Genomic DNA, 10,026 nt, shown 5'->3' with positions numbered 1-10,026 from the left:
TGCTTAATGATAACCAAAGCATGGATATTTCTTTTAGAACTGTGTTTTTATGTTCATAAGATTGTAGAAATTAATGAGTTAAATCCAGTTTATGTCGCTGTAAACTGAAAGTCTTCAATTTTTATTCCAGTGTTAGTGAAACTATATATTAACTTTGAAGGCCTATTTTTTACCAGTTCTCAGAGGAATAGTTATGTTATTCRTTTTGAATGTTTGAATATACTGGAAATATATGTGGTTTGAGGCATAGTGGTGCCTTTAAATAAAAATTCTGTTCTGAATGTTACTGCAAAGAAAACTGTAATGTTACTTTTTAAAGTACTGTCTTAGTTTTACCATAGAACATTAATACCTAACCCAATGTAAGCTTCTTAGAAGTGCAACAATTGGTGCAGTTCTAAAATGCATAATCTGCATAATCAGAACTTCACATAACACAGGGTTAGGGATGTGATACATCCTCTTCAGGATTAAATACGGTACAGCTACTGTGCACTTACAGTAAACTACATCCTCTTCTGTGTTATGTGAAGTTATGATTATGCACATTATGCATTTTAGAACCGCACCAATTGTAGCACTTCTAAGAAGCTTACACTGGTTTAGGTATTAATGTTCCATGGTAAAACTAAGACTGTACTTTAAAAAGTAGCATTACAGTTTTCTTGGCAGTAGCTTACCCATAAAGTGAATGCAGTAGTAAAACTAAAATCACAGTAAAAATACTGGAACGCCAGTATTTGAAGCTATATTTGCTTTCACCACTGTGTTTTACAGTGGCCAACAGGTACAAACACCCAGCAAAGACGAGAAAAACACATGCAACAAAAGAGATGCAAACAAAAAAATGCTGAAAACAGAAGTGATCCAGACCACTAGGGGGAGTCGAACAAAGAACAGCTGTGTCCGAAGTCAGGTTTTGCATCTTTGGGTCCTCAACGACTGGAAGAGAAGCTGTAGCTTACTTTTTTTTTTTTTTTTTTTTTTAAGCTGTAAAAAAAAAAAGAGATTTATATATCTGCTTAGCCTCTACCGTGGCGTTATGTTGCTTAGTAACCGTGGCAACATGTATCACACAGCGGAAGGAAAAAAAACAGRCTCGGAGTATGTTGTTTTTTCTCCTGATTTCTGTATTTCTCTTCATTTTTGTAATAAAGGCTGCTGTATATTTTAAAAAATCTGTTAGTCTGATTCTAAAATGTTCGAACACGTATAGCACATTTACACAAGGAATGTAAGCAAAGAATCCCTTTTCAAACTCTCCAAATCTCAGGTAAGACAATACAGTTTAATAAAACTATTGTTATTAGGCTTAACTTTAATCAGTCAAACCGATTTACTCAGCAATAAATGAAATATTTTAGTGAACCAAAATATTCCAACTAGATGTTATTTGACTTAATATCTGTGTTTAACTGTCATTTGGGAAAGCCTAAATGAGTCGGGTGTTCTCCCTTGGTATGCTAAACCTGGACAAGCTGGCAGCAGGTGAGGGGAGCTGCGTGTTGATACAGTGGGAGCAGACGTCACCGAAAACGTCGGACAGATATTGCAATTAGGTGATGCACTGACGAACCGAGCAGAAATGTGAGATTTATATATCTACATTCTCGCCTACAAACATTGTTTAAATCATGTTGTGTCACGGCTGCTAAGCAACATAACGCCGAGGTGGAGGCTAGGCTGAAGGCCACAGCTTCTCTGCAATGCTCTCTGCCTTTGCAGGACCCCTCTTCCGTAGACCGGGTCGTTTCTCAAGCCCATGGAAGAATGAGCTTGAAAGGATGCAGACCCTGAATTCGGACACAAAGCTCTAGTGGTCTGTAACACTTATTTTTACATATGTTTTTGCATTTCTTTTTTGTTTGCGTCTTTGTTTGCTGCGCGTTTGCACCTGTCGACCACCGTAGTATTTTAACGATTCTCTATTTTAGTTCTGCTGGGATCCTTATGGTTATGTGTATTTGTTATAAGTTGCATTGTGAACACTGTTATGTGTAGAGTGTTATGGGGTTCCCCCCATCTGACTCTGCTGACTTCCACTCACATGTGATGGACCTGTCATGTGGGCGAAAGCATCAGGGGAGCGGGATCTGACAACACCGGAAGAGCGGAGAGTTCAGTGTGTGTTAGCAGTGAAGCTATTCAGTTGTGAGTTGTGTGTAACGATTTGTTAGAGGAGCAGCTGCAGCCTAATAAATMTTGTTGGCGGTACTACACCTGCGGTGTGTTGGCGTCATTACAGTATTTAACACTTTAAAAGGTAATTACAGGATTGAAAAGGTACATTTCCAGTAAAATACTGGTATCTACAGACGGCAGCTTTTTTTTCTCCGTTTTTCTGAAAGAACGGTGGAAAAAAAAAAAAAAAACTGGCGTCTGTAGGTACCAGCATTTTTTTTTATCGTTCTTTCAGAAAAACGGTGATTACCGTTCTTTCGAAAGAACTGTAAACTACTGGCAGCTACAGACGCCAGTAGTTTACCGTTCTTTAAAAAAACGGTAAACTACTGGTAGCTATAGACGCCAGAAGTTTACCGTTATTTCACAGTATCCGTACCGTACTTGCATTGACGGTAATCTGCTGTCAGGATTAATTACGGTACAGCTACTGTGCATTTACAGTAAACTTCTGGCGTCTATAGCTGCCAGTATGTTACTGTAAATTTACAAGATTATTTCTTGGAGTGTAATTGTGTTGCCTTCAGTTGTTATAAAAATTCTGTATGTACAATGTGACTTAAAAATGTTTTTTGACTTTGTAATCTACATAATACTGCCCCTTTAAAACATGAATACATAAAAAAAATGAATAAAGAATTAATTTAGAGTGTATTTACTGTGTAATGATGTCTAGGGCAGAAATCTGTTTTATAACATGAGAAAACAGGTGTTCACTGAACAGAGAGTAATGTGAACAGCTGGTGGAGCAAGTTCAATGAAGACAGGTTGCTCATCTGAGCATATGTGTTTGTGTGAGGTGGGGGAGAGATGGAGCGTGTGTGTGTGTGTGTGTGTGTGTAGCCTAAGATCCTTTGTTTCTTGCCTCCTATTTGACACCTGGGGACAAACATTGCCTTGCCACAGGAGGGGTTGGATGTTTGAGTTTCTGGAAGTGTCTTTTTTTCTTACATGATAAAGAGGAAATTCTATGTTTGTTTTTTTTCTCTTTGCAATTTTTGAGGAAATACACAATTTAGCAGTGATCCTTGATGATCTTTGCTATACAGTCTGTTCTATCATATTTCATCATTAAGCAGAAGAGCTTCAGTGTGTGGGGGTGTTACCTGTATGAGGATAACTGTGGTTCTGTTTCTTTGCTTAAGTTAAAACAATGGAAAATTAAAATGATGAAAAAACACTTTTTTTCCTCATTCTCCCTGGGTTAAATATCACTGAATGGAGTCAGATTTCAGTGAACCTGAGAGAGTTTTGGTGCTTTATTGTTTGTTATTGTCCACTGAAAACCTTGCATGTTTTCCCATCAGGTCAAAGATCGTGTAGAATACTGCACACTTTCATGTAGGGCTGTGTAATATCGATTTTGCAATATATATCAATATTTTCTTTCCTAGAAAAAAATCGATATTCATCCGCAAGTATCGTAACATCCAACTGTCACCTTGCTCACTCACTGCTCGCTTCGCCGGGAGAGTGATTCGGTCATCAGGCTTAGAGARAGTCCTTGAGATGTTCAGTGTCAAGGTTAAAAAGGTATCAAACTATTCAGAGCAGGTACTTGGTGCACTTTATTTACTTTACAAATGCATGAAAGCTACAGTTTGTACTGTTTCAATTAAAAGAAACATGYTTTCTCACYACTWCTTTGATTCATTTTGTCCAGCTGTCGACTTTAAGTCTGTGTCCATGTCCARCCAGAGCCAGGTATTGTGTAGTTGGTGCTTTTAATCAGTTTTCAGTTAAATTAATTCAATCCAACTCTATAACAGTGACAAAATGTCACCAAAACCACTCTGTCCCTCTAAAWTCTTTCAGAAAATCGCAAAAGTGTATTGAATTGCATCGTTTGCTGAATATCGCAATATATATCGTACAGTGAGCAGAATATCGTGTATCATATTGTGAGATTATTGTATCACTACAGCCCTACTTTCAAGCCACATTCATTTATATATATCCTGAGTTGTGCATAAAATAKTGCACCACATTTTCCTATGCACCAGGCCTCTGCTGGTCACTTTGGACATAGGAAATGTGGTGCAATATACATGATATTCTGCTCACTGTACTATATATATATATATATATATTGTCATCTGTACACGGACACGTAAAATATGAGGGAACGTCATTCAGGTATGTGTTGATTCTGAGAAGTCAGGAAACTGCTACACAAATATGACTGCTTTCTGAAGGCTGCCCTTATCCACAGCCAGAAGCTTAAAACATCGAAAACTAACAACTGAGGCTGGATAAGGAGCAACTTTTATCCCTTCAACCCAACCTGGTAGGCTGGGATGAAAAAAAACAAAGATAATAACAAAGAACAGCAGTGATCAGCAAACGGTCTCCATCAGCCTCGGTCTACTTGCTAAACGGCTGTTTGGAAGTGATACCAGAAAAACAGCTGTTATTTCCTCCCATTGCAAATGGAAACATCAGTGTTTATTATTAATGCATTTCCTTTCCTGACTGAATAAATCAACTCAGCAGTGAAGGACTGAGTGGCTGCTGTGATTAGACATTCATGTATTTTTATTTCTACATCTTTATCAGGATATGAAAATAGCTGATATGGGAATATCATGTTATTTTATATTTCATTACCCAATCATGTGTAACTTATATCTGACTGATATCAGAGACAGGAGAATTGGATTTCTTCTCTAGATGTCTACCTGGTTCCACTGAAACCCACCACCAGTAGACTGTCAAGCAAAATGAAACAAAAAATCCCAAAGCCTTTCAGTTTAAATATGATGAATACATTTCCATTTAGCACTCCCCCTCCCCCCAGTTTTCACTAACAGGAGCTACGCTAAATTTGCTCAGAGTCAGGATCAGATCTCAGTCCACAACCACAGTCAGTAAATCACATCAGCCAAACCTGCTGACAAACATTCTGCTTACATTAGCAGCATACTTATTCTCTGCAGATAGTAATCTTTGGAGCAGGAGCTGACAGTCTCTGAGAGGAGACGAGTCTGATGTGTGGCTCTCTTGCTGCTGCGCTCCATTCTTCCCTCCCCCTCATTCTTTCCTGTCTAGGCACGTCAGATCTTGAGAAATATTTGTGAGCGCACGGCTGATTTGTTCCATGACAGAATGTTTCATCCAGCTGCAGCTGGACAGGTATTGCTTTAGGAAACTAAGTCTTAAACCCTCCTTACAGGGATACGGTGCTAGAAGAGCTCTGTTACTTTTCTTAGCTTTATTGCCCAAGAAATCTGACACACAAGGAATTTAGCCCAGGCTGTTAATCTCTCCGGTTTCACACACAAACTGAGGATGCATGAACAGAGCTCCACATCAACAAATGCAAAAGTAGAAACATGTTTAACTATGTTATCTTTCATTTCTCTAACACTATTAACTATACATTTTTGATTGTCAAAGTCTTGAACAATGTCCATCATGGCAGGAGGTGAGATGTGTTTAAATAGGAGCTCGCAGTGTGGATTTTACCTACAGACACTGATTTTTGTTCCTTTCAGGCAGATCCAGATTTGTTTTGATGAGCGATAATTCCATCTGAAAAAAAAATCATGCCTCAGGCTATGACTAACAGGAGGAATACAGACCAGGACTGTGTAGGCTCCAGTGGGAGTGGCCTGGTATTGCTTAACCAGTTAGCAGACAACACAGCGAGGTATTTATGTGTGCTACATTTTCATTAACAACCCTAGTGCTGACAGCTAAGCTGCTGGCAAGACACCACAGGCAAATCATGCACAAAAACATCATTTTAAGAGCAGGCTTAGGTCGTCAGTTCTGTATTTACTAATAGAGTAGATATTTTTACTATTATTCTGACTGAGGTTTTTGTAAGTGTTTGTCATGGACCAAATGGGTATAAATTTTGGGTACCAAAATTTGTGTGCTGGCAAGGTACACCATGGTTTGAGAAAGTCACAGTTTCAAATTCACAAAACAGATTCTATCCATGTATTTCCTTTGTATTCATTTAAAAAAAAAAAATCTAATTACTTCACCTTATGTTAAAAAAAAAAGCCAACTCACTGCCTCAAAAAAGTAAAGTTTTTAAAGCTTAAAAATGTTAGTATGTGCAAGTTATACATCGTAAGCTTACACCAATTGAGTCTATTATTGGTAGTAATCAAGGGTGAAAGTAGGCGTGTAGGGTCAGGTACTGCGTACCCCTAAAAGATTTAGCGGGGKACGCAGTACCTGCAAGAGAGAGGAGCGGCTGTCTGCTGTAAAAAAATCAATGGGTTCACTGTGCAGCAGTGAGAGCACCCACTAATCAGCCGTGACTGATTAGTTTTTCAAGAACAATCTAAAACACAACTTAATCCATTAATAAGTAGCTTTTTTCCAATTTCATATTGTTTCTGAACCCTTCGTGCTTTGCTAGAGCAGGAGTGCAACACGTCGACCACGGAAGGTTTTGAGTCGATTTCGGCATTAGATGACAAACTGAACGCCGTCAGGACGCTGAGACCAGCAGCACTCTGACTCCTTATCAAAACGTACGTAACTTTATTAACCTTTGTGTTGTCTTGCGGGTCAAAAGTGACCCAGTAGCATGTTTAGCTGCAGAAAAAATACCCTAAGCTATCTTTTTCCGACTTGAAATTTAATTACTTTTTCTAAATTGACCCCATCATTAAAAAAGTGACACTTTGTTTTTGTTTATATTTCCATGTGGAAATATAAACAAAAAGAAATCCTTGGACTAGGGTCCAAGGATTGTCTTATGGGTCATTTTGAACTATAAAACCATTTAAACACCAGAAAAAGAGTTCAACACACACAAACTCTCTCTAATACATACACATTGATTGACAGCACTAAAACTCTTCTGTCACTGACTTTTTGTTTCTAGCACTGGGAGAAGGCAGAGGAAATAGATTTTTCACAGATTACCTCATATCATACGGTCACAACATAATGACAGTTAATATGTGGAAAAAATATATTTATATAAAAGTTACATTCTGCAGCTTTAATTTCACGCAGGAGAGGATGGGACAGGAGGGACGTGGGTAATAACTGCTGCTGACTGACTCACCTATTGTTAAGTGGTAAAGGTACAAGGGACAAGTTAAATATATGAATATGTTGGTAATTTATTTCCTTAATTCATTAAATGTTAATGAAATGGAGGCAAACAGCAGTCTGTAGCTAAGCTAATTATGCTAATTGGTTGATAATCTCGCAGTCTACCCACCTCTTTTGGAGAAAAACTGGGTTATAAATTAACACTCTTGCCTTTTTCTTTCTCTCCCTCTCTCTTTTTTAGAAAACTTACTTTATTACTTTTCTTAGCAGCATAATAACTGCCACAATCGTTCATGTCTTCCACTGACTGCTGCTGAACAGCGTCACGGTGAAACGCTCCAAGCACGAACGAACCATTTAACGTGGGGGGATTACAGGGCAAATATGGATGTGTGTTTTATGATCTGGGAGTGGGAATATTAAATTTTTACTGCTAAAAACAATCTTTGAAAATACAATATGATTAATTTTGTAATTGACAGGCCCCCGATTTTTTATTTTTATTTCTATGAACAAAAAATAAATAATTACATTTATTTTCTAGGGGCCCTGTTGGTCAGGGCTCCTAGAATTGTCATCACTTTCACCCTTTTACCACGCCCCTGCTGCCAAAACATTTGTATAAAAATCCTCAATAAAACATAAAATATTTGAAAATGAGATACCAGACAAGTGAATCACAGCAACGCCATCAGCTGGTGTAACGCTGAATTGACGCGGTGAAGCTACTAGCAGGAGCGGAACTATGCCAAGAAGCTACAAATGCACTGAAGAGGAGAGCTACCATTATACAGTTGTAGCCAGGCATGTTTTAATGTTACACAGTACAGTTTTATCAAGCAGCTAAAAGTCTAAACTGGTATTGTTGTGCATTTAAGGTGTAAAGTTTACCTTTGAGCAATCCAAAGGAATCGCAGCGCCTCCCTTTTTTAAAATTTTCCCCAGCGCCCCCTGCTGTCCCCTGAACGCCCACGTTGAGAAACGCTACTAAAGTGTATCTATTGATTTATTGTGTTAATTTTCATAAACATGTTGGCTGTAAACTTTGAATGTATTGTCAATTTGTACAATTCTGTTATAGTATATTGGCTCTTGAAAAAATGTGGGTGACATTTTATTTGACGGGGTGTGCATAAGACTGATATGATGCTGTCATAAACATGATATAACTCCTGTTAGGAACATACCAACAATGTCATGAATTGTCATTCAGTAAGTAACGCCAATTTTATTGAGAAGTTGCTTTAAAAGTTGGATGAAAGGTTTTATGTTATGTTTATGACAGTGTCATGTCAGTCTTATTATGCACACCCCATCAAATAAAGTGTTACCAAAATGGTAATATATTGAAAGCACAATGTAGCCTAATTAGTTTCACCTGTAAAGTGTGTTGTAATGGATCCTTCTGTGTTCTGGTAACCTGATGTGTTGGCACTACTGATGTGTGTATGAAGCATGTAATGTACAAAGTGGCAAAGAAGAATAATAAAAGTCATTAAGTAAAAAAGTGTACTTCATTAGCAATTATAATAAACCAAAAGTGTATTTGTAGCATAATATAATCACACTACTAATATATTAAATATGTATTTACAATATAGTTAAAATACAAAATATGTTAAATCTAATTCAATCACTAAAATAGTACACTCAAAAAATACTAATCAAGCACATTTTTATTACATTTAAAACAGTGCACTTAAGCCGTTTTTGTCAGGATTGGTGGGTGGAAATGGTGAGGAGAAACGCTGAGCCCCAGGTATGGTGAAGATGATGATATGTTTAATAATATAGTACTCAAGACAGTCCAGTTCAGGCAGCACGGCAGAAGACTAACAAAAACTAAGTACCGGTAGCAACTGAAAATACATGACTGGAAACGAGAGCAGAGTCGACACAGCACTTATCAGTACTAATGTGAGCGACACGCATCAAACACACAAGGATGTGACTATGACAAGGATCCGACGAGGAACACAGACAACAGGTGAGACTAAATACACTGGAAGGGTACGGAGGCGAAGCTTGAGCCGCGGAGGACCGGGCGGAGCGCCGGCTGCTGAAACCGTTCCGTACCGTTCCTTGCAGTGCGAAAACGCATTTAAAGTACACTAAGTACTACTTAAGTTTGTCCAAAAAAAGTACATTAACATATAAGTAGCGCTTAAGTACTACTTAAGTACAACTTAAGTACAACTTAAGTAGTAGTAATATTTCAGAGACGGAGCGCCGCTTCTGCTTCACCTGGTAGTGACTCTCACACCGAACCTCTACTTAAAGCTGCAGCATCTAACTTAAAAAAATAATAAAAAAATTTACATACGTATTAAAACTTTCGCCGTCCTAATATGAGACAGACAATATCTGAAAAAAGAATCTATCGCCTCTGCCTCCTCCCTGTTCTGCATAATTACTCAGTCATAATTACTCAGAAACAGCCACTCAGAGCTAGCAGTAATCAGCTAGCCGCCATGCTATCAGAAGGTTTTCATTCAGTAACTCAGGATTGTTGATTGTAATGGCACCTGTATTTGCCTTTGAATGTTAAGTTTTATACTTGAATTTTTTGGCAATGTTGGGAGGTTTTATTTGGACTTTTTGCATTATTTAGCCTCTTCAGGGCCTTTATATGTTTTCAGTCTGTTAAAGATAGTATTACCGATAGTACAATTTGCAAAATGTCTGTTTTGCTTTGTTTTCTTCTTGGAAAAAGTTATTAAAACAAGTTTTTGTCTAAATTAAGGTGAATTCATGGTTCCTTTTTTCACATAATGTAGTGCCTATGATTAAAAAAATAATAATTATGTAATCGGTATGGTGATC

The 10,026-nt window shown here is 37.8% G+C and overlaps 1 protein-coding gene across 3 annotated transcripts in view; it reads right to left on the bottom strand.

Moving 5' to 3' along the window:
• Positions 1-10,026, bottom strand: part of bcar1 (BCAR1 scaffold protein, Cas family member) — a 98,644-nt gene that overhangs the window by 33,432 nt on the left and 55,186 nt on the right. The gene's annotated exons all lie outside the window — the stretch shown is intronic.

Source organism: Poecilia reticulata, linkage group LG6 (assembly GCF_000633615.1).
Source record: "Poecilia reticulata strain Guanapo linkage group LG6, Guppy_female_1.0+MT, whole genome shotgun sequence".
Taxonomy (NCBI): Eukaryota; Metazoa; Chordata; class Actinopteri; order Cyprinodontiformes; family Poeciliidae; genus Poecilia; species Poecilia reticulata.
The sequence above is the reverse complement of the archived record's forward strand: the minus strand, read 5'-3'. Positions and strand labels throughout refer to the sequence as shown.